The following is a 24898-nucleotide window of genomic DNA, read 5'->3' on the forward strand; positions in this document are numbered from 1 at the left end:
CTCGCCCGCCAGGCGCAGGCCAGAGTTCCGGGAGGCCGGCGACGCAGGCAGCGACCATCCCGGTGGTGCGGAGTGGTGGGCGCGTCCTGTCTTACCGGAGATTGAATGTGGAGAGAAGTGTGCTCTGGGGCCGACACTGAGCTCCCTCGAAATTTTGGGGGGAGGTCTGCGCCGGTCGACCAGCACTCCCTGATGCCCCTTGGCCCCCCGATACCTCCTACCCTTCCACGGGCAACCAGGAGAGGATGTCTGTGCCCGACGTCGTACTCCGTGTGGAACGATCCGTCGCTGCGTCCTCGCCGCCTTGGGGGCCCGGCTACAGCCCTGTGTTGTCGAGGCGGTGGGGCTGCTCAACGGGTCCACTTCATTTTCTCCGGCATCCAGGAGAGGCGGTCACGGGGGCGGTTCTTGCCCCGAGGAAGGGGCACGGGATGCGGCTCAACAGACGGGAGCCACCCGCCAGATTGAAACGACGTCTACGCAGGGACCTCCCGTCCCCACTCCTTGGTCGCCTCGTCAGCGTGGCGCTTGCGTTTCCTACCTGTTCAGGTCCCCTCACCGCCGACTGTCGAGGGCAAGCGTGTAGGGCGCTCATGGAGGGGCGGCAGTTCCTCCTAGGCTTCGGTGGTCCTAAGTCGTAGTCATTTCTATTTGGGAAACAGGGACTGGCCGGGGCATACGTGATGGTCGGGAGGAGACACGAGCCTGGCCGCGGTCCCGGGTGGGCATTGTTGTCGGGAGCTTGTCTGAAGAAGCTCTGCAGACAGTGAACGGCCTACAGACGCGCGGGCAGAGGGGAGGACCCTCCAGGGCAAGAAATGGGACCGATGGTGTCCTGGGTCGAGAACGGCTGTCATCGGTGTGGCGGTGCGCCTTCGCCCGTGTGCGATCTGGATACTTCCTGTTGAGGTTCACACGAGTTGCACGTCACTTGGCGTCTGCAGCGGCAAGGTCGACCAGATGGCCAGATTTCGGTATTGAGGCAAGAAAAAAATTGAATGAATTGACACTCTTTTTGTTGTGAGATTCATTACAATTGAACATTAGTGAAATAAAAAATCCTAAGATTTACAGTAAATTCACATTACTGTAATAATTACTATCGTTTGCAGTTTTTTTCACAAAATGTTTATGAACTTTAAAATATATTTAGTACAATTTTTTGTGATACAAGTCTGCTAATGAGAAAAATGGAATTCTTTTGCAAGGGGGATGCCATTTAGCTTATTACATGTTCTTATCATCAAAATTTCAGCTGTTAATGCTCACTTATAAGGAGATTTTGCCTGGTTTGCATATTTCATATTTGAAAATTCTTTTCACACAAATATGTACTACCAAATACTGAAGTTCAGGAGTGTGTGATTTTAATTGAGCATATTCATTTCTTGGAAGGAATTTATAAAATTCTGTTTGATTCTTCTATTGATATTTGCCTTTTAGTATGTCATTATATTGTACATTAGTCATTTATAATTCTGTTTGCAGTTAATTTTAAAAACATTGATTCAAGTTTCTCTATCCACAGAGTATCTGATTGCTTGAAGATGATGAAGGAGGGTTTTGGGATGCAGAATTTTCTAAATCCACCTGGAAGCCTGGGAAACTCTCCCTCCAGCCACAAGGCCCTGCCCCACACATGCAGCAACCAATCTGGAAAACCAGACTCCAACCTCTGCAGCAATAGGACCTAAGGGTCAGGACTTGGTCAGTGACTCACAGCTTCGAAATTTTCAGTCCTTTCCATGTAGAACCAAATGTGGGGAAGGCCAAATATGTTCCCCTAAGTAATCACGTAAGACGCCCCTCTTCCTATCAGCTTCTCTCAAGCCTCCCTTCATCACAAGCTCTCGGGAGGACATGGCTTCCTTTTTTTGCCACCACAAAGTGTCCCCACTCTTATGTGTGCCCTGAGTCTCAGCCTGATGTGAGTGGTGGTGGCTGACCCCCATGCTCTATAGACAAGTTCTCAGTAAATAGTGCTTGTTCTCATTTGGGTGTGTGTGTGTGTGTGTCTTTTTTCATATCTACAGAGCTTAGGATGGCAGGAAGCAAATAAAACTCATGATAATGTTTCCCATGTTATTTTAAAAATCACATTTATTAATCACCATTTTTTAAGTTGAGACATAATTCACATACCATAAAATTCACCCTTTGAAAAGTGTAGAATTAAGTGATTTATAATCTATTCACAAAATTGTGCAACCATCGGCACTAATACCAGAACATTTAATCACCTCAAAAAGAAACCCCATCCCCATTAGTCTCTTCTATTCCACCTATGCTCAGGCCGTGGCCACCACAAATCTGCTTTCTGTCTCCACGGATATGCCTATTCTCAATATTTCATGTGACTGGAATCATACAATATGTGCCCTTTATGTCTGGCTTCTTATACTGAATATCATGCTTTTGAGGCTCATGTTTTAGAATGTATCAGTAATGTACTCCTTCGTTTGGCCTAAGAATTTTTCTTTTTAATCCATAAGATTTCACGTACATTCACATGGCACCAGGGTTTTTGGAGGTTGTTTTTTTTTTTTTTTTTTTTTGGAAAATATATATTTTCAATTTTAACCATTTAAAGTCTACAGTTGACTAACATTAAGTACTGCTTCCCTGCCTGGCCCCAACATACCCCCACTCACCTGGAGCTTCCAGTAGGCCCAGAGGACACAAGCCCAGCCATGCTGCCCTTCCTTGGAAAACCGAACGTCATCCATCATGACCATGATCCCACTATTAGTGCCCCTCATTGTAGCAAAAAGAACCCCGGACATGGATAGACTCTAGTGAAGAGGGCAGCTGCCCCCAGGCAAATTGTTGTGCTTGGGACAAGGAAGCAGTGCCCTGGGACCTGCAGTCACCCTGGGGTCACATGAGGTACAGTGCTGGTCTCCTGAGGGCATATTCTGCTGAGGTCAAGGACAGGCCCCTATGGAGGAGAACCAGTGAACACTTAGGGACATCTCTTGTCATTCTTTTCTTCCTTCCTTCCTTTCTTTCTCTTTTTCTCTTTCCACCCGGAAGAGGTAAAGCTTGACAAGAAAAAAGTAAATGACTTTCTAGACCATCCATATTTCAGGGCTGCTTCATGGACCTGTCCTTATTTTCTCAATAAAAACCCTCCAAGGAACTAAGATGTTCTATGTGTTCCATGCACGCTCACCTGTGTGCCTGCCCCGCACAGTCCTCCATCTTCCCTTCCCTCTTCCAACACTTCACTTTGCTTATTCAATGGCAAAGATTGCTGTGAGTTCCAGCATGGTGTCTGCCTCACCCCCTTCATGACTGTCTTGCTGACTCAATAGCCTTTGTTCTGGCTGTTCGGGAACCCTCATCTGTCCTCTGCTCAGGGACACTGCTCATCATTAGCAACACCCACCTGTATTCCTCACTGTTCAGGCCCTGGGAAATCGGCTGTCCTGACCTGGGACAGCTTTAAATATAAGAAATTGCTACCTTCCACCGCTGGGGTCAGAAGGCTGGGTGTGTGGTCCAAGGCTCTTGGAGGTGTTTTGCATCCTCCCAGAATCTCCTCTCACCTCCCTAAGAAACTCTACTACCAGGAGACCTCCAACCAACACCCTCCATTAGGTGCTGAGCTGTCAATATTTCCAGCCCAGAAAGACCACAGCCTGTGCTTTGCAACAGGGAAAACCCTCCCCTCTACCTCCAGTCCATCCAAGTGCCCCCACCATTCCTCAGCTCGCACAGCCCACAGACGGTTTCTGAGTCTGTACAGCAGGGGAAGTCCCATAGGTGTCAGGTCCTGAGTCTCTTAGACCAGCTACCATGTTCCACTCAAACCTACATGACGAGTCCATGGTCCTCTGGTAGTGCAGGGGCCCCTCCCATGTTCCTCTTCTGGCACTGTTGCTGGATCTCCTTCCTCCTTAAGTCAGGGGAAAGAGCTTGGTTTCTCTGGGCCTGCGAGTGGGGAAAGGTAGGAGGAGATGAGCGGGCTAGAGTCCAGTCTATTCTGCATCCTGTGGGCCCATGACTCTGGTGGGTGGAAGCAGAGGGGGTAATGGGACAGCGAGGCTCTTGGCCTGCTTAGTGGCTCGGGATTTAGGGCACATTCAATTGGAGGCTGAACCTAGTGGAGCATGTTGGTCAGCAAGCAATTTCTGCATGTGTAGGAACTGAACCAGTTCACCAAGCTCTCTCAAAACTAATAAACACTCTTACTTCTGGCAACAGGGGAAGGGCAGACGATGTTCCAGGAAACTCCTCTTTAATCTCCTGGGAACATTCTGACAGGGTCTTTGAAGATACAACAAATGTCTGCTTTGGTTAAGAAGACATTGGGTGATTTGAAGGTACATTCTGGTAATGTAGAAAACTACAGTACTTCAAAATTAAAATCCTATTTTATGATTTAGAATCTACTGTACTTAGATGACTGATAAATTGTTTAATGAAGGCATTGGTAAAAATAAAAGCTGAGAGCTACAGAGATTTTTTGTTTTTGTTTTTGTTTTTGCATTACCTGGGCCTCTCACTTTTGGGGCCTCTCCGGTTGCAGAGCGCAGGCTCCGGAGGCGCTGGCTCAGCGGCCATGGCTCACGGGCCCAGCCGCTCTGCGGCATGTGGGATCTTCCCGGACCAGAGCACAAACCCGTATATCCTGCATCGGCAGGCAGACTCGCAACCACTTCGTCCCCAGGGAAGCAGGAGAGCTAAAGAGTTTTAACATTACTTTCTATTTTCATAAATTTTACATTATAGTCTAAAACTGTGGCATGCTTACCTATTTGTCCATCTATCTCTCCTTCTCCCTCTCTCCGTAGTGTCAAGATGTTCGTCGCTATTTGGTAGGTGCCAATTCTTCTGCAACACGCACACTTCATTGTGTAGGAGAAGTGGTAACGTTTGTTCACAGGAGTGTAAGTGAGGAGGTGATGTGCGGGCGGGCTGGGCCACTGCAATGTGGTGAAAGAAGGACAGGCATTGTCCACGGGGGCTGGCCCCTGGACCCTAGGCTCCTGCTTTTATCCAGACATCTGGGGCACCCTGATTCACTCTTGACCCAGTAAACAAGGAGCCTAGAATATCTCTGTGAGCAGTCCTGGCCAGGAGCCCTTCACATACTTCTCTCCATTTACATCGTGGGCATGGAGTTCTCTCAAAGATCTTCAAAGTTCTCAGTTCTTCTGATTTCTATAGTCTTCGCTTTTCTTCATGCCAAGGATGTCACTAAATAAATTAGCCTATGTATGATTAATATGAACATATAGTGTTGATATATTAATAAATATTATTATATTAAAATAATATTAGTATATCATATTTAACATTTTATTTACATTATATGTACATTTATTTATATAGTATTATTTTATTATAATAAATTAAATTAATATATATAAATAAGCTATTAATATGAATATATATTACACCTGTGAGTCAGGATTTGCCTCCTGGGTGCTCAGCTCTTCCCACTGAGCCAGACTGTTTGCCTGAAAAAATGAAGACTTCAGGGCAAAGTGAAATGTGAGGGGGAGGTGGGCAGAGAAGACCCAACCTGCAGTCACAGTGAAGAATGAGGTGTGTTCTCAAGACCAGCTTGAAGTGCACATTCTTAGTGAGGAGAGTGGATGTAAACACTGTCGCCCGCCCCGTGTGCCCCATCTGGAGTGGAGAGGGGAGGAAGCCTCCTCCAGGTATTTCTTCACCGGCTCCTCCCACCGGACCCCCTCTCCTCCCCAGTCTCTGCTGTGACACTTGTTTTTGGACATCTGGAGGTGAATTTAACCCTCCCCCACTGTTCTCCTCCCTCCTGTCTCTCTTTTCTTTCCCTTCATTGAGACTCTCAGGCCTGCTATCAGGTTGGCTGGGGGCCACAGCCAGTCGTAAGCACCTTCCCTGCAGCCAGTGAGCTGGCCTTGCCCCATCTTCCTCCTTTTAGAGCTGTGATAACTGGGTACCTGCTGTCACTGGAGACTTTCCCTGCTGTTATTCTCCCCTCGCCAGGTGGTCGGATGTGCAGGACAACTAAAGGCGACTCTGACTTTCCCCGGGTGTGCATGGTAGCACCTATTGTAGTTTGCTAAGGCTAGCCACCTAAGCACAGGCTGTGCGTTGTTTTAAGATATAGCCCAAAAATACAATAAGAAAAAAGCTCTCCTGATAAGGTTGGCGTGACTAAATATATTCAGAACTTCATTGAGCCTATTCTCATACACTCAATTTACTACAGCTTTAGAGGTTTCTAATTTCTACTCAGATTTGCAAAGATTGGTCACTGCGAAATTTATTAGCTGTCATTGTATTCCAGATGGCAGAGTAAACAGGGACTAAAGGTAGAAACACCTGCAAAATACCTAATATGGTCAAAAGTGTCCGACTACTTTTAAAATGTTATTGATTAACCATCCAGACAAATGAGAAATGCCAGAGAAAAGTCAAATAGAGACATGTATTCATTCAGCCAAAAAGATGAACGAAGTGAGAGGTGAGGTGAGGAAGCTGGCCCAGTGTGGGCGGTGGGACCAGGCAGCTGTGGAGGCAGCTCTACCACATCCTTCACAGGGCTGCTCTCTCAGCCCCCCAGACGGGCAGCTTTTCTTGGTAAACTCAGTGTAAGGATATCAGCCATTCATCAGGCACTTCTTTGGCTTCACACGTGAGCAGGACCCTTGTAGCTGCAAGGTTTACAAATTAGATCCTCTGCAGTGGCTAGTCTGTGTTCTGTGCTCTCCTCAACTGAGGCTGCTTCTGGTGTCTATCACAGAACCTATAACACGTCCTGAGTGTCCAGGCTTACAGCGGTGCTGCTTGAGACTGGGCTGTGACATATCCATGTCTGGCATGTAGCAGGCATTGAATGAATATTTATTGGGGACAAGGAGGCTAAACTGCACAAGCATCTACTCCTAAGCTGCTTCACACAGCTTGTGACTGCAGCTGAGCTCCGGAGACCTCACTGCCTGTGGTGGGGGCTAAAGCTCTCACAGCTTGTTTCATCTGCATGTTGCTTTCCCCCTGATAATATGATCCTTTTAGCGTCTCCTCCTAGAGTTTTGCATTGACCAAGTGAGAAAGACCAAAGTTGTTCCAGTCTTGTGTCAGGCTTTTAAAGCTCAACTACACTGAAAGCTCATGAGAGGTATAGTATCACGTGGGGGTGACTTTCAACAAGAGTTGTCACAGTGGCACTAACCTCAACAAGTCTATTCACTTTTTGTATAGAGGTTTTAGTCCAATACTCTGCTCAAAAAGTTCAGAAGGCACACTTTGTGATATTTAAGCCCTTTGCTCTTGCTCTAGGGCAAGATTTCTCAACCTGGGGATTAACGACATTCTGAGCTGGATAACTTCTCGCTGTGGGAGCTGTCCCGTGAATTCTGTGATGTTGAGCAGCAGCCCTGGCCTCTACCCACTAGCATCTCCTCAGGCGTGACAACCCAGAATGTCTCTGGTTACATCCATTAGTCCTCTGGAGATAGGGGATTGAGGAAAAATTCCTCAGCTGAAAATTTTTTCTCAAGTGGCACCAGTAGATTGCAAGGAGAACAAAAACGACACCAACAAAAGACTCACCAAGACTTGCCCAGTGATGGAATTATGACAAACTAAAGAATAGGCTTTCCTTGTGTAGTATATTCAGGCTATTTTTGGATACTTCTGTGCAGAGCTGACTCGAAGTCCTCCATCCCTTAGTGGTATTTGGCCCAAGGCCCCAAGATGTCTTTACCTAAAGTGTGTTTAATGTCACGTTTGTTTAATATATTCCCCCAGATGTGCCCCTCTGTGTGCCTGCATCAACAGCGTGTATCTACTTAGATTATACAATGTGAGAAAATAGAATCCTCATTATTTCAATAGCCTCCAGGGTAACAACTCACAATGAACCTAAACTAATTTTACTGATAATAGTGAGATTTTGTTACAAGAATATGTAGTAAATATTAGGAAACAATCTATTTTACAATAATAATTCAAAATGAAGTTAAAGAAATTTAATCATCATGACTGTTTACCACCAGAATCAGGTAGTGTAGCATGTTAGGTGGTGCAGCAGGGTGAAGATGACAAGACAAATATCTCTAACGTGTTCCCCACTTACTCATCTCTAATATATAGAGCACCACACAGGGTGCACACAGACGTGCCACCCACACATCTGGCCCAGAAAACACTCACTGCCCAGGTGCTGGAGTGCCATCAACAGGCAACTTCCAGCCAAGATCCCCTCAGGCAGCGTCACCCATGCATGGGTCCCTCTCAGGGCTACCACACCCAATGGTCAAGTGCAGAGAGGCACTTACAACACCTGTGATGGCCACATATGCTTCAGAGCCCCCATGGGCTGAGCCAAGGCTTCCTCGGGGCCGGACACCTGTTCAACTATGTCATCTGGCCAATACGGCTCCCTCTCTGCCCTATCACAGAGGTTGACACTTAAGTTGCACTCTGCTTGCCAAAATCCATGTAAACATTTCCTTCCAGAGAAACTGACATGTGACGGTGGGGAAGCAGTGATGAGAGGGAATTGGGAGCTAGACTGCTCCACAGTTGGAAGTAGCAAGGACCCCTCCACGGGCTAGGTGGGGCACCCATAGTGTCTGGAATAGGCGATGGTCCAGGTGTGCAAACTCTCACAGGTGACAGGGTAGTAATTGCTAGTCACCATCGAAACAAGAAGAGGACCTTCCGGGTAGAAAGAAAACAGAAAAAGTTGAACCCCCCACCCAGACCCAGGATTTTGACAAAGATATTTTCACATATTGAGGTATGGGGACGTCGTCTGGCTTATACAGGAGTTAACTTGAGTGTTATGCATACTAGAATAGCCTGCGTGTGGCCTATCAAACATACATTGTGCTTCTGCTTTAATTATTAAAGAAAAGAGTGCATTGACCAGAAGTAAAGAATGTACATGTTAAAAATAAAGATGAAATGCCTCCCTTCCTGGGACGCCAATCCTGAAGCTCCTTCAATAATAAGCCTCATTTCCCAGGTGCCAAGGCCATGCTGACTCTCTGTGTATGAGCTGATCTGTTTTTTGTTTGTTTGTTTTGTTTTTGTTTTTTCCCTGAAACCTTAAAGGAAAGTATCCCTGACTTGTTTAATGTTCTTTGTTCTGACAATATATAAAACTTTGCTGAAAACCATGCTTACCTGAGACAGGTCATCAGAGCTATTTTAGCGGTTGTCTTCCAGGCTGTAGTCCACAGTTTGGCTCAAATCAGATGCTTTTCTATTCCTATTATAGATTGTTTATTGATTATTTTCATCAACAATTTATTAGTTAAAGTAGCCAGGCTCCAAGTCCCAGACGAGGTTAGTCAGCCACTCACCAGAGGTCTGCTAGCCCGTGGGACGTTAGCGCCGTGAGAGGGACCCTAACTTGGTACTGGAATTCAGGAGGATGCCCCTGAGCGTTGAAGCCCACACTCTTCTGATCCCTGTGAGCCTGCAGAAATGGCCAACCGTCCCTGTGTAGACCAGGTGCCGCCCGTCCATCCTGTTCTTGCAATGAGAATGAGTGCTTGGTCCCTTCTTACTGCTCAACTTCCACCCTTTCAGCTACCAGCCCTAGGGAGAAAGTGGTAACCCCAAAGAACACCACAAATTGCCTCAGTGCTCATATGAATAGTCGGAGGAAGTAGTTGAAGGAGCAGAAGGAGTGAGATTTCACCAGAGCTGGAAAATTGCATCCAGATGCGTCACCTGTGAGTAACGACCCCAGCTGCCACCATCCCTTTTGCCTTCCAGGTGTAGGGGGTCTGCGGGATCCTTGCTAAGTCTATTTTTCGCCATTCCCGGCCCTTCCCTATCATCACCCCTTCACCTTGAAACATATTCAAGAAATTTGATTAAAAAGAAAATGTGTTCAGCTACAGCCAGTGGAAAACCTGCTATGATGGGTATTAAGAACAAGTAGAACCATTCCCAGGCATTGAACTATGGCTTCATCCAATCGTGCCTAAGAAGGAACCAGTTAAAAGAGTGGTATGCTATGAACAGAAAGAAATCTTTACAGTGACTGGAGAGTTATTCTATTTAGAAAAAGAGAGGGTCTTTTTATCCAACCCCAAGGTTATTCCACACAGAAAGAGATAAAAAAAGACCCTTTTTCCACACCAACAGGTGGATAAAGGAGCCATCAAATTTGTACTCAAAGGAGTTGATATCACGTGTCTACACTTAGCTTCTCGAGGAGCTAAGCTTTGCTCCGCTTCAGCAGATAGGATTGTTGCAATTGAGGCAGAAGGAAAACAGCTTGCTCTGGGTGCTGCAGTCGTGAAGATGTCTGCAGATGATGCTGAGAAAGTCAACACAGCAACTGGCATTGAAACATGTATTATATAAAAGGTGGGCTGTGGCACATAAAAGCATATAAGTAAGTCTCAGATGGAATGCACTTGGGCTCCACATGGATGTGGTGCAATATCTGTGTTTGTGTGTGTGTGTGACAGCATGACTACAACGTCCCTGTGATTATGCTGAATAAATTCTACACATGCAGAAAAGAGAGCCCAACAAATAAACAACTGTTGCCGCCTTGCTCGGAAAGAGTGCAGACCAGCTGCCCCTGTGTCCTCTCCTGGCCATCAGGCTATAACTCTCCCAAAAGAGCTTCATGACCCAGCCAGTGTGCTGGTGGGACTGTGAGAAGACAAATGGGACTGAATTCTCAGTGTGTCACCTGAGATGCCCTCATGTGAGCGTCTGGACAGGACCGAGCATGGAAGAGTCAAGTGTAGGGGCACTGAACTTGCTGGAGGGTTTTCCTCTCGACATCCCTGCGGAGTCATAGCCCTCTCAGCCCTTCATGGTGGAGAAGGGAAATGATGAGACGCCTTAGCCCCTACACATGGACAGGCAGCTCCCGGCTCTTGCGGACTTCCAAAGCCTCATGCTAAGAACTGACTTGTAATAACTTTGTTTTTGTCATTAATGTACTAGATATTTTTAGTAGCATTAATCTGAAAACGGGTTATTACCACCGATGTCAGTAATGGAATTAGCTGCGCTAGAGATAACCTACAGTTTAACCTAAAGTTTACAACGAAGTTTTCGCCTCAAAGTTTTAAGGAATTCAAGACGAGGCTAGAATAAGACAAGACACCACAGAAACTGCTTGGTGACTGGGCTTTATATTCACTTTAAAGAAAATTATCTCTGAAAACTTAGAAACGTTTAATTATGCATATTGTTATTAGCATGAAGGTGAGAGATAGAAATGAAATATGAACCTAGATATGCTTATAGCAGTGTTATGTGGTTCTGTGGAAAGCTTTCTGCAGTGTTCTCAAATAGCAGTGGAAAACCCCAAAGCAGGAAATCGTGACACCTCAAAGTCATGCTGTTACCCGACAAAAGCAAGCTGCAAGGCAACACACAGTATTTAAGACAAGTAAAAATGAAACTTTATTATCTGTGAGTAAATAAAAGTATATTTGAAAAATTTTTTTTTAAGTTGTCAGAATATATACAAATGAACCATGGATACCTTGATACGTGTGAATGAGAAATTGTACTTTTCCTCTGAAGTATTCAGGGGTTTTTTTGTGTGTACTTGGAACTCAGGATGAACTTGAACAAGAGTGTACACTGTTTGTATTTTAAAACACGCGCACACATGCACAATTTTACATGTGATAACAGAAATGTCTTGTCATACAGCCTACAGTCAAGTCAAATAGTAAGTTACGTGGAAGAGAATGGGTTTTTATTTAAGGATTAGAGACAGAACACACTCGAAGCACAAATAATAAAACCCTCACTGCACAGTAGTCACTAGAACATTCCTTGAGCACTCGCTGGGTTTAAGCCAGCTTGGAAATCAGTTATTTGTCTAAACTAAGTGAGAATTTATGCCCGGTTCCTAGAAAGCATATGTTTTAATTAACTTGCCTGCCAGTGTCTCTCCAGGGAAGAAAATATACATTTTATTTTCAAAACTCGTCTGGGCCTGTTCTATCATGGATTGGTCCATTAAAAACAAAACACCCAAATCAATATTCTAAAATACTATTTTTGCTTACCTGAAACCTTCCTCCTTTTTAGAGCTTTTTATTTTCTGTCATCTGTTCAACACAGTGTAAAGTAAATACAGTCGAGTCCACAGCAGGGGCCGCTACTCAGGGGGCTCGGGGCTTCGGACATCACTAGGAGTTGAAATGGCAAAGAGCATGTTTGATGCAGAGCCCTAAAAGCATTTTGGTACTGGATAATCTGCATCTACAGAAAGCACATGATAGCCTGATACTGTTTCCTACATCTGCCACAATTTAAAATAATTTTCTAATGTTTTATTTTCTGTAACCTGAGATTGGGAATGTTGGGGAGAGGGTATAAATATAACTATTTATGTAACTCATTCTAAATAGAGTATAATTAGAAAGTATAATTAGACTTGAGTCTAATTCCCCTTCATATCCTAGTTTCTGTGGCTCTCAGTAGATAAGGCTCAGGTTCCAGTCCCAGCTCATTTCTACAGAGAGGACAGTAGGTGGCACCATCAACCAGTTTAAAACACAGTTCACTGGTTTGGTTTGTTGTTAACCAGTTTACCACACTTGAGCAGGAACCTAAATAGTTTTGTGCATAAGTGCATTAAGTCCTGGCCATTGTCACGGGAGAATAATCCTAGAAGAGCACAAAGCCATTTAAATAGATCTGTATGAAGTATTTACAAATAACCACAGGAAGAGACTTTGCCTCTCTGTAGATCGAGATTATCCAATAATTAAATGCGTTTAGGGTTTGTGTCATAAATACTCTTTGCCACTTTAATTTCTGGTAATGAGAAAAGTCTGCCTGTGACCATCCCTAAACTAGTTTGTCCTTTGACCCTGGCCAGACACATAGACTTTATATATTTAGGTTTTCTTGTCTGGGGGAACAAAAAAACTTGACCTAGCTGCTCACAAGTGGAAAACAAAGTATTAGACCTTAAAATGTTCCAGTAGAGTGCAGATCAAACACTCCCGATTCTAGACACTTCATAGGATGTTTTTAAACCTTTTCAGCCACCACTCGCTCTTGACTCAGAAAGCTTACTTTACTAGGTACTGTTCACAATGGAAATGTGTTGAAATCACTGCAGCTATGTTCTACTCCAGTGCACAAGGATCTCTACAGACTAGGAACAGTGTTAAATATTCTGAAAGGGTAAATCCAGGGCATTTAATTTTATTTGAATAAAAACCTGTGCACAAACACATTTTATACATGACTTCAGGGAGGCCACAGGCTCCCTGGGCTCCCTAAGCCCCTCAGATTAAGATCTCCTGACCTGGGAGTGAAAGAAAACAAATGCACCCCTACCACCTTCCCCATTCAGACCTCTGGTCCCACCCCAGCCACACCCGTGGGAAGGCAGGTCGACACTCAGCACACATACTGTCCCAGCTGCAAGGCGGTCAGACGTGTTATATGAAGCAGATCCGCCACAGAGCACCTCTGCTTCCTACATCCTCCTGGCCCAGAAAAAGATTTAGAAAAAGCACAGAGGAGAACATCAACTCAGCAGAGCAGTCTCGAAGCACAAGGGAGCGCAGAAACAGGAAGCACAAATAAGCCCAGGGAATGACTGACTTCTGACGTTTTTGTTGATAACAGATCTGAGTGAAGTTTTCCTGCTCCCTGCTGATGGCATCTCTGTATCTGCAGGCACTTTCTCTTTGCCTCGCAGTGAAATGCAACTGCTTGTCAGAAGGCCGATCTCTTCTGTCATCCATAGGTCGCCTTCTCGGGGCTGTCATCCCTGTAACCCTGGACTGTATGCTGATTGTTCCATTTGTTGTTAACACTTCTATAAACGGAGATCTAACTGCCAAGAGTTCAAAATCCCAGTGGTCTGTCAGGTCCCACCACCAATTCACTCCCCAGAGTCATCTCTGAAGTGGGTAAAAATGCCACAAACTCAGGACTGAAGATACTACTGTGGGAACATGAAATACATTTAGAACCTTAGAAAGTCTAAATGTAAAGGTATTTGTTTTCCTTTAAAGTCTGATAAGAAGATGACCCTCTTGCTTATCTTGTCTAAAGAATAAAGATGGACAGGTACTTATCTGAAGATAAGCTACAAAATTTGAGACTGAAGAATGGAATTAAAAGAGAATTGTCTCATGCAGAATAACTACTCGGGTTTGAGAATTTGAGAGCAAAAAGAAAAGGATTCAAGAAAAGATCTTATTATTAGAGCTGAGACCATATGCGATTTAGTCAAATTTCTTTTTCTGAAGGCCAGATCGCCTTGTACAGACTTGTACAGACACAAGGCTGCAACTTTCTTCTCTACTGATCTACAGAGGGGTCCACAGCCACCACTCCAGACCACCGCATTGTGCAGCACTCGAGATGCTCAGGACTCTCTCCTATGTATCCCTGGGGAGTGACTCCCAAATGATCCATCCACTGGGCCTAGCTCTACATGCTTTTAAACACTCTTTAAACCTCTGAAGAGAGCTCTCCTCTCTTCCACATGAAATATCCCCTCACATCTCCTCACTGTTAACATGGCTGCTGGTTTTACAATCAGTCTTAAGATATGGTCTCCTGACTAATGTTTCTTATTATAATAAAGTCAACGGTTTTATACAATATCTTACTGGCATTATTAATATGTCAGATGCAGAGAAAGAATTCAAGTATTAAGGCAAATAATTGTCCTCCTAGCCTTATGAATTATCTAAGTATTGTCTCAACTGATAATGAATGTACAGAGCCTTTTCATAGGGAAAAATGGGGAAAAAGGTAAGAAAATTAGATCAAGCTTAATTCATAAAATTAGCAGCGGTAGATGTTCTTTCTAAGGAAGAACACAAAGGATTATGAATCAGAAAACTGCTTCCAAAGTGAAAGAAAAGAAGCAAAAGCCACCAGAAAATTCTCATGAGTAGACATTTTAGGGAAGCCGGATAATCTTTCTGGAAAAACAAATTGGACTTTCATTCAGTTGGTAGAAATCGTGCTATAATTTTTAATTTTTAGAGATTTAAAAAGAATTTAATGTCCGCATTTATGAGAAGTTGATAATATGTGTAGAAGGTTCAAAAACCTATAAATATTATATACTTTATGTTGTATTCTGCCATCCGCCCTTGCCCAGGACCCCTGTCTTCAAAGTCAGCCACTGTGGTTGATTTTCCAAGTATCATTCCAGAGTGTCATTTTATGGGTATACAAGAAAATGTGAATATATATTTTCCTTCACTCCACATTTTAATACATAAGTAGTTGTATAATGTTTCATTACATCTTCCTTATATTCAGTTGAAAAATATCTGGGGAAAAAAACTTCTATCAGGACGTTGTTTCCTACAAAGCAGTCCACTGAGTGGATGATGTACTATAATGCATATTGCCAGTCCATATTAGGATAAACACTAATAGTCAACCATCTTTTGACATTACAAACAATGCTGCAATGCATAACTTTGGTCTATGTTATTCTACTGCTAAAATCTGTATAGGATAGTTTCTAAAGGATTTGTAGCCTAAAGTATTTCTAACTGAAATAACATTTGATAAGATGTTACCAGTAAGATAGCAGGTACTGAGTTTTTCTGAGGAACCTAGAAGTGGTCATTTCTCTTTATTTTATTATAAATTCAACCTCTCCTCTACCAGATTTCTCCCCGATCTGTATTTGAAAACATTTTCCAACCTCTTCTACCCTTGTGACTTCTCTATAATCTGTTCCTCTTCTTAGCAGTGTCATTCATTCTCATGCCCACCACAGTCTGACATGGTCTCTAACTGCTGTCTGCTCATCTCTCGTTGTCCATCATTGCTCAACCCACTCCACTGGAGAAACACTCAACATGGCCAGACATCTTGTTGAGTATGAAAAAATGGATCATGGATGATTCTGACTCACTGAGCCTGGATGAGAGGAGACATCCAGAGGGGAGTTTAAAGTAGCTGGGGAAGGAGAAGAGGATTTAGGTTTCATCCATGGTCATCATTCAGGGGAAGATGCTACTGAGACTTTACATAGGAGCAGGAGAAGACAGAGTTAGATGCAAATACTTTCAGTGGCCCAGAAATTACAGGTGAACTGAGAGGAAGGGACTCCAAAGGAAGAACAAGGGAGAGAACACAGTGAGTTGGGAGGCCCAGGGGGCGATAATTTGTGTGGCAGGGCATCCAAAAGGAAGGAGCTACCCAGAGAGAGACCTCCACCACTGCCTGATTATCCCTCTGAGTCTCTGTCGAGTACTAATCTGAGCACACACAGGTGAAATTTCACAAGGCTGGGAAGGAACAATTTCTGCAGAAAGAACAATTACTGGAGAACTGTACATTAAATAATTTCCAAAGTTCATGTATGGCTGAGAATCCTCACCAGCCAGAGTGAAGAAACCTCCTTGAATACATGGGGCATTCAATTAAGACACCAGAAATTGTGCATATTAGAAGTGGAACTAATCACAAGCCCTAGAATAAAGGATACTCTAGGATACTCTAGAACTGCACTAACAAACCTTAAAAATGAGACTTTAAAGGGTCTAAGTGATATGCAAGTAATCGTTTCCTACCAGAAAAAAAAATTTAAATTAACACTTTAAAAAACATAGAAAAAAGCCCCACTTCTATCACCCAGGAAACTTCAAGGGATTTAGGGACATTGTGTGAGACCCCAGGTCAGATACACACACACACACACACACACACACACACACACATATATATATACTGCAACTACATTAGAATATTCAAGAAATTGACTACTTTCTGGAAAAATATGAATTCTCAAGAGCAATATTTAAAACAACTAAAACGAAAGAAAAATAAGCTAGAAAGCACATAAAGTTTTTCAACAATTACTTCTGAAAATCGTGTATGGGTTATACAAGTAAAAAAAACAAAAAACAGCTGACTACAAAAGTAACAACTAGTTTCAGAGAATCAAGAATAGAAGAATAGAGGAAATCTGTATTTTGTGAAAATAATTTAACCCTGATATCAGACATAAATGGTGCAAAACAAAACCACACACCAATTTTATGTGTTGGTGGGAATGTACATTGATACAGGCACTATGAAAAACAATATGGCCATTCCTTAAAAATCTAAAAATAGAACTATCATGTGACCCAGAAATCCCACTACTGGGCGTACACCCTGAGAAAACCATAATTCAAAAAGACACATGCACCCCAATGTTCATTGCAGCACTATTTACTATAGAAAGCGCATGGAAGCAACCTAAGTCTCCATCAACAGATGAATGGATAAAGAAGATGTAGTACATATATAAATGGAATATTATTCAGCCAGTAAAAGGAATGAAATTGGGTCATTTGTAGAGACATGGATGTGCCTAGAGACTGTCAAACAGAGTGAAGTAAGTTAGGAAGAGAAAAACAAATATCGTATATTAACGGATATATGTGGAATCTATAAAAATGGTACAGATGAACCTATTTCCAAAGCAGAAGTAGAGACACAGACATAGAGAACAGATGTATGGACACCAAGGGGGGAAAAGGGAGGTGGGATGAATTGGGAGATTGGGATTGACATATATACACTACTATGTATAAAATAGATAACTAATGAGAACCTGCTGTATAGCACAGGGAACTCTATTCAATGCACTGTGGAGACCTAAATGAAAAGGAAATCCAAAAAAGAGGGGATATATGCATACATGTAGCTGATTCACTTTGCAGTACAGCAGAAACTAACACAACATTGTAAAGCAACTATACCCCAATTTTTAAAATCCTATCTTATTAAAATACTAATTAATAATATATGAATTGTTGAATGCTAAAGGACATTTTCAGAAATTATGAGATTTCCCAATAGTTAATGAAACGGCACTGAAAATCCTTAAAAATGTAACAGTTCAATGGACAAGAATCATAAAGAGTGCACAAAACAGCTGACTTTCTACTTTTAAGATATAGAAAACATATGTATAAATCTCTTTCATAAAAAAGCAACTAAAATTTAAAATAAATGTATTTTAAAGGAATATAGAGAATGAATAAGTAGAAAAAAATCAAATTTACAAAATACCATTTAAAAAGACCAAAAAAAAAAAAAAAGAGAGAGAAAATACTATGATTCTGTAGAGCACCAAATATTATAGAGAGATCTACCTTTCTCGATTTTAATTCTAATAAACTTCCAATCAAAATCCTAGTATGTTGTTAAGAAAGTGATTAAGGTTTAGTTGAAAGTCAAGCTAGAATTTTTTTTGAAGAGAATGAGTGAAATGTGCCTTACTAATTATATATATAAAGCTAAATTAAGAGAGTGGTTCTAATACAGAAAATGGTAAACTACTGTGGACTTTAAAAAAAATGCACAACGTGAGAGTGGCAAGTTCAGATTTATTTGGGGCAAAATGAGGAGTATAGCCCAGGAGACTGCATTTCAGAGAGCTCTGAGAAACTACTCCAAAGAGGCAGGGAGGAAGATCAGTATATATGTGATTTTGGTGAATGGGGAGTATATGCAATCGAGAACATATATTTTTTGCAGAATGTTTCTGTTAGTCTCGCGAATGTTGCTGCTAGTCTTGAGAGCAGACCTCACCATGAAAGATCTTAGTGTTTTTCTAGATATGAGGGGATACAAGAATTGGGCTCATAAAATCTTCTCCTGAAAGTATCTAACTCTCTGAAGAGTTGTCCTGCCAGTTTCCCCCGAGCACAGAGTGCCTCATTTCTGCTCTCCACCCGGAACTCCTTTCAGGGAGTGTTGAAGGTCAGCGGCTGCAGCAGCTGCACCAGCACATGATTTAATCCTTGTCGAGGTAGATGACAAGTGCCAATTCGTAACTGAGACTAGCGTTACCCTAAATGTAGATTCTAGGATGAGAGCCTATATGATAAATGTATTACAGTCAATAGAAGCCATTATGGAGCATACAATAAGTGGTGATGAAAAACTGGGTAGTTAGTTTTCTTTAAAAAGTATTTACATCTTCACTCAAAACATAAAAAATAAATTTGATATACATTCAAACAGGGTTTTATTTTTAAAAAATATATAGATGTATATGGTTTCTAGATGGGAAAATCTCAAACACATAAAGGATAGAAGAAAAATTACATAAAAATGGGAAACTTCAAGATGTTAATATTTGTATAAGTTAATATTTTTAAACTATTTTTTTAAATAAACTATTAGTTTTAAAATATTAAAACATTAATGCAAATTGATTTAAACTGAAAGAATAAAGCAGATCTAAAACGCACACACGAATGATGTGCACAGAAAATTCCTTTGATTAAATAAAAATACCAACATAAAACGTTGATCTCACAAGTGAATAATAATACAATCTTTTCTACCTTTAGGAAAACTTTCAAAACATGGCACAATTAAATCAAAAGCGGTGAACAGCCACATACATAAATTGGTACATTTCTAGAAAGCAGTTTTTAAAGAGGTGATAATAAACCTCTTGTAATTCCATCCTTAGAATTCTACTACTAACGGGGGAAAAATGATATGGCAACGTGTTTGTACATAGAAAAGGTATTCAAATAGTTTACTTTTAAGATGGAAAAATTGTGAAGAGCCCTAAATCTAGACTCTAACTAGCAAGGAAATGGTTAAACTATATTGCCCAAGTTCCTGACATAACATTATTCAGGCATTATCATAATGTCTATGAAGATACTTAAATACAGGTCAATAAATGTATCACAGCAGCTACTATTTACATTATGTGTTACATATGTTGAACCCTTAACTTTGGGAATCTAATTTAAATCCTTAGAGCAGGCCTGGAAGATGGGTTGTGTCATCTGCAAATCAGATGCCCCATCTTGCATTCTTTCAATGCATTGCTCCAAAAATTATATATTACATTACATTATATATATATGGAGAGAGGGGGAAATCAACAATATTTACATGTGAGTTTATGAGGAGTGTAAATATATAAAACTCTTACTAGCTCTTTCTTTGCGATAGAGATGTGCATAATTCTTATTTTCTTGGTACTTTATAAATTTTGACCACACATTACTCACATAATCAGGGTAAAAACCAATTTAAAAATGCTGAAGCATCCAAAATATAGATGAAAATTTCTGGGATATTATTTTTAATTAGGTAAAGATTTATTGATATTTCTTGAAGTGCATTTAGTTTAGAGTTGTTTAATCAATGTAAGTTGAAGATGTTGTTAAGACAGTGTGGGGCCCCACCACAAGAAAAGTTGAAAAACTGGCTTTAACCATCTCAGATAGTCAGGGTCATTATTTTTCTAAATCTAAAGTTAGACAGCACAGACTATGGTGCCTATGGAAATACTAACCCTGCTTTATGGATTTTCATATTTCAAAATGTTGTTCTCCACACCTATTGAAGCTCATACTACATTAGCATTATATTATAATATTCTATATTTAACTATACAAAAGCCTAAAGATTTTTGGTTGCATAATCTGAGAACTGAATTCATTAAGAGAAAATGACTCAATGGAACATGGAAGCCAAGGTAAGCTTTAAACCTTAGTACTCCTTTTTACCATAATGTGTTACATTAATTATTTAAAAATAATTGTTTAAATCCCGTTTCTTCAATTCCTTCAACCTGCAGTTCGTGATCCTTAGGGAGCCCCAGATTAAAGGTCATATATGCTGTTTCATAGCCATCTTGGAGAAAGATATTAATACATTGTCAGAGTTGCAATAAGTATTGCTCTAACATGCCTGACATACAGGGAACAATTTGAACATATTCTGAATCTCACTTGTGTTCACATGTAATTTTGTCCAGAGAAACAGTTGGTGAATGAATGCACAGCTGCACCCAGAGGAACCTAGCCAGGTGGAAAAACACAAAACACACACTTGCACACACCTCAAACAGCTACCCCACTCACATCAGACGTTACAGCTTTTTATGGGATTTCAAATCACCCTTCTCTCACTGCTTCACAATCACCCACAAGCTGCAACCCTTCTGCCACCCAGATTAACCAGCAAACTGCAGGCCCTTTTCAAGTTAAAGTGCCATATTGTTGTGGGTGTATATTTAACCATTTAGCACATATACTTACACTACCATTTTTATTAGGGTTTGTCTTAGTTTGGGCTGCTGTAACAAATATACCACAGACTGTGCGGTTTTGACACAAAGATTTATTTCTCACAGTTCTGGAGGCTGGAAGTCCAAGATCAAGGTGGCAGCACTTGTCTGGTGAGAGCTGTTTCCTGGAGAGGCATTCTCTGGGTGAAAAGCAGAGAAAGCAAGCTCTCGGGTGTCTTTTTATAAGGGCACTAATCCCATTGATGACAGCTCCACTCTCCTGACTCAATTACTTCCTGAACTAACATCACGGAACTTCCAAATAACATCACATTGGGAATTGGTCTTCAAAATAGTAATTTTCAGGGGACAGAAATATTCAGTCCCTAGCAGGCCCTTATTTTTTAATGTACCAATGACAGTTTTTGAGTATTGGACTCTAAACCCATTTCCCCACAAGCCCTGTGGTTTTGCGTTTTTTTGTTGTTGTTTTTCATTTTACAATAGATTTTTTTCAGCTTTATTGTGGTATAATCAAGAAACCATCATACTCTTCTCCAGAGTGGCTGCACCAATTTACATCCCACCTACAAGTGCACAAGGATTTCTTTTCACCACATCTTAGCTAACACTCATTCTTTTGTGCTTTTTTTTTTTTTTTTCCAGTACGCAGCCCTCTCACTTTTGTGGCCTCTCCTGTTGCGGAGCACAGGTTCTGGACGCGCATGCTCAGCGGCCATGGCTCACGGGCACAGCTGCTCCGCGGCATGTGGGATCTTCCCGGACTGGGACACGAACCCGTCTCCCCTGCATCGGCAGGCGGACTCTCAACCACTGCGCCACTAGGGAAGCCCTCTTTTGTGCTTTTGAGGGCAGCCATCCTAACGGGTGTGAGGTGATATCTCACTGTGGCTTTGATTTTTATTTCCCTGATGATTACTGACGTTGAACATCTTTTCATGTATTGTTGCCCATTTGCATGTCTTCTTTGGAAAAATATCTATCCAGTTCTTCTGCTCATTTTTTAACTAAATTGTTTTTGTTATTGTTGTTTTGCTATTGACTTGTGTGGGTTTTTATACAATCGGCATATTAACCCCTTATTAGATATTTGCAAATACTTTCTCCCATTACATAGTGTGTCTTTTCACTTTGTTGATGGTTTCCCTTGCAGTGTAGAAACCTTTTAATTTTATGTACTCCCACCTGTTTATTTTGGCTTTTGTTTTCTTTGTTTTTGGTGTCAAATCCAAAAAAAAAAAAAATTGCAAAGACCGGTGTGAAGGAGCCGGTCCCCTATATATTCTTGTAGGAGTTTTATGGTTTCAGATGTTAAATGTTTCTTTAATGCACTTTCAGTTGATTTTTATAAGTGGGACAACATGCACATCCAGTTTTATACATTTGCATGTGGCTGCCAGTTTTTCAAACACAATTTATTGAAGAGACTATCCTTTCTCCATTGAGTATTTTTGGCCCTGTTGTCAGACATTAGTTGACTGTACATGCAGGGATTTATTTTAGAGCTCCCCATTCTGTTCCTTTGGTCTGTGTGTCTATGTTGATGTAAGTATTATACTGTTTTGATGACTGTAGCTTTGCATTGTAATTTGAAAGCAAGAAGTGTGATTCCTCCAACTTTGTTCTTCTTTCTCAGGATTGCTTTAGCTATTCAGAGTCCTCTGTGGTTCCACACAAATCTTAAGATTGTTTTTGCTATTTTTGTGAATAATGTCATTGGAAATTTGATACATTACATTAATTATTTTTATTACATTAAATCTGTGTGTAGATTGCCTTGGGGAGAATGGAAATGTTGCCAACATTAATTCTTCCAATGTATGAACATGGAATATCTTTCCAGTTATTTGGTAAACACTTGTACCTAAATCTTTGTCAGCATCTCTGATTATTATCTTTATATGAATTCCCAGAAGTAAAATTACTAGCTCAAACACCATAAATATTTTGCAATCTTTAATGCATATTACCAAATGATGCTCCAGAAAAAAGTGGTACCATCTACATTTTTCCAATCCAGCATCTAAGAGTGCTGGTCTCACTGCATCTTCACCACGTTTACATTTGCATTTTTTTCTGACACCTTGCTAATTAGATATACCAAAAAAAAAAAAAGTTACTTTCACATCTGGATCAAGTGTTTATGGAGATTCTGACTAATGAAAATTCTAAGAGAAATTCTAAGGAGGATAATTTTAAGTGTTTAGATATGATTTTACTTAATTGTAGCTGTTTCTTCCCTACAAAATTATTTTGAGGGTTGAATACAGGAGTGTGTCTGTGTTTATTTTCCTCCTGGGGTTTGAAGCCTCTGCCTGTCCCCCTGTTGCTCCCACTTTGTACTTTACTATTGTTCTGCCACTACCCTTCCCTGTCGAGTCCCCTAGCCAGAGACAATGTTAGTAATGGAGTTCCACCAGCAATTTGCCAGTGAGCCTAATGAAAAGCACCCACAGGCTGATGATTTTCAGCTGGGTCCTGAGCTATGATTTAATGTGATTTGTCTGGAAAAACTCTCATGAAACTTGAACTCTGTTAGGGAGGGGGTGGGTGATGAGAGAAAACATTGAAACCTGTGGGGGCGGGGGGCAGAGACAACCATTTGGCTCCCAACACCCTGGCCCACTTCTCTCTTAGAGCAACTGAACATTCGATATTTAACTAAGTGCAGGGCTGCCCGAGACTACAGACGTTCCCGGCCTCCTGTGCAGCTGGGTTGTTTGTGAGACTAAGCTCTCCCTCCAAGATGGAAGGAAAGAAATTTGTGCAACTTCTAGGATATTTCCTACATAGGACAGGCAGGCCTTACTTTCTCCTTCTCCCTCTGTCCTACTTCACACTGAAACTATAGCTCCATCCTGCCCCACGTCCACCCCGGAGGAGGCCAATTCCCCTAGGATGACAGAGCAACAGGGATGACAGAGAAGCTTCCTGAAGTAGCCTTGCGAGAGCAGCACAGGACTGCCTGCCTGCAGATCAGAATGTGAGAGAGATGCAAACTTCTATTTGGCATAATTACGTGGGGGGGTGGTGTCGGTGTGTTATAGCAACTGAATTCTAACCAATACAGGAACCGTGGAAGGGGCTCCTCTCTGCACTTGCCATGGGTCAGGCTGCTCCAAGGACTACAGCTGTCTGATACTTTCAGCTCTCTGCTCCATGGGGGTGGGGGGGAAGCCAAGCTCAGCAACAATCCAGTGTCCTTTCCCGGTGCTTCTCTGGAAATCTAATGGGTGAAGATGGATGCTCCCAACAAAAGGAATCTGGAGCTAATATTTTCCGGGGATACGGTCTTGTTCTTCCCACCACAGCGTGAACCCCGGCTCTCTCCTAAACACGTAGCTTGTTTTGAAATGTGCTGTGCTGTTTCCCTGATGATACGTGCAGATTCTAAATAAATAACTCAGGGCACAGACCATCTTACGTCTGTTGTCACTTGAATGTTGCTGGAAAGATGAGTTTAGAACTAACTCCTCTGCTAAACCAATACATTTAAAAGCTTAATTTGGAAAAACAAAAATTTCCAATTGCGTCATCCACCCACAAAGCGGAACTCAACTCAAGTGTTGGCCTGAGCTCCCCATTCAAGTGCAGGTGTATGGGAATTCCCAGGTGTCTTGTCTTGTCCGTGTAACTTCTCATCTACTCTCCAGCCTTATGGACTCACAATTTTATGTTGAAAAGACAGCCTAATATATAATAAAATATTAAAGTTATTGAGAACATTATAACAAGTTCCATAGTTCATTTGTTCTTTATTTGTTCATGCTTAATTATGTACAGAGTGTCTTTTCTTTTGAGACTGGTTTAAAATATAGTTTATTAATAGGGAATATGAGGTAAGGTAAGGTCAACGGATCACTAGACGACTGTCTCTAAAAAGATGGTTGGTTACTTGCAGCTCCC

General features: G+C 41.8%; 2 long non-coding RNA genes across 6 annotated transcripts in view; one reads left to right on the plus strand and one right to left on the minus strand.

The window, feature by feature from the left end:
- LOC137218228 (uncharacterized) overlaps positions 1 to 1993 on the plus strand; it is a 53416-nt gene extending 51423 nt beyond the window's left edge. For all 5 annotated transcript variants that reach the window (XR_010940539.1, XR_010940540.1, XR_010940542.1 and 2 more), the window contains one exon: positions 1529 to 1993. This is a non-coding gene — a long non-coding RNA (uncharacterized lncRNA). The remainder of the gene's footprint in view (positions 1 to 1528) is intronic.
- LOC137218232 (uncharacterized) overlaps positions 1 to 24898 on the minus strand; it is a 1013945-nt gene that overhangs the window by 169330 nt on the left and 819717 nt on the right. The gene's annotated exons all lie outside the window — the stretch shown is intronic.

The sequence above is a fragment of the Pseudorca crassidens genome, unplaced genomic scaffold (assembly GCF_039906515.1).
Source record: "Pseudorca crassidens isolate mPseCra1 unplaced genomic scaffold, mPseCra1.hap1 Scaffold_64, whole genome shotgun sequence".
Lineage (NCBI taxonomy): Eukaryota > Metazoa > Chordata > Mammalia > Artiodactyla > Delphinidae > Pseudorca > Pseudorca crassidens.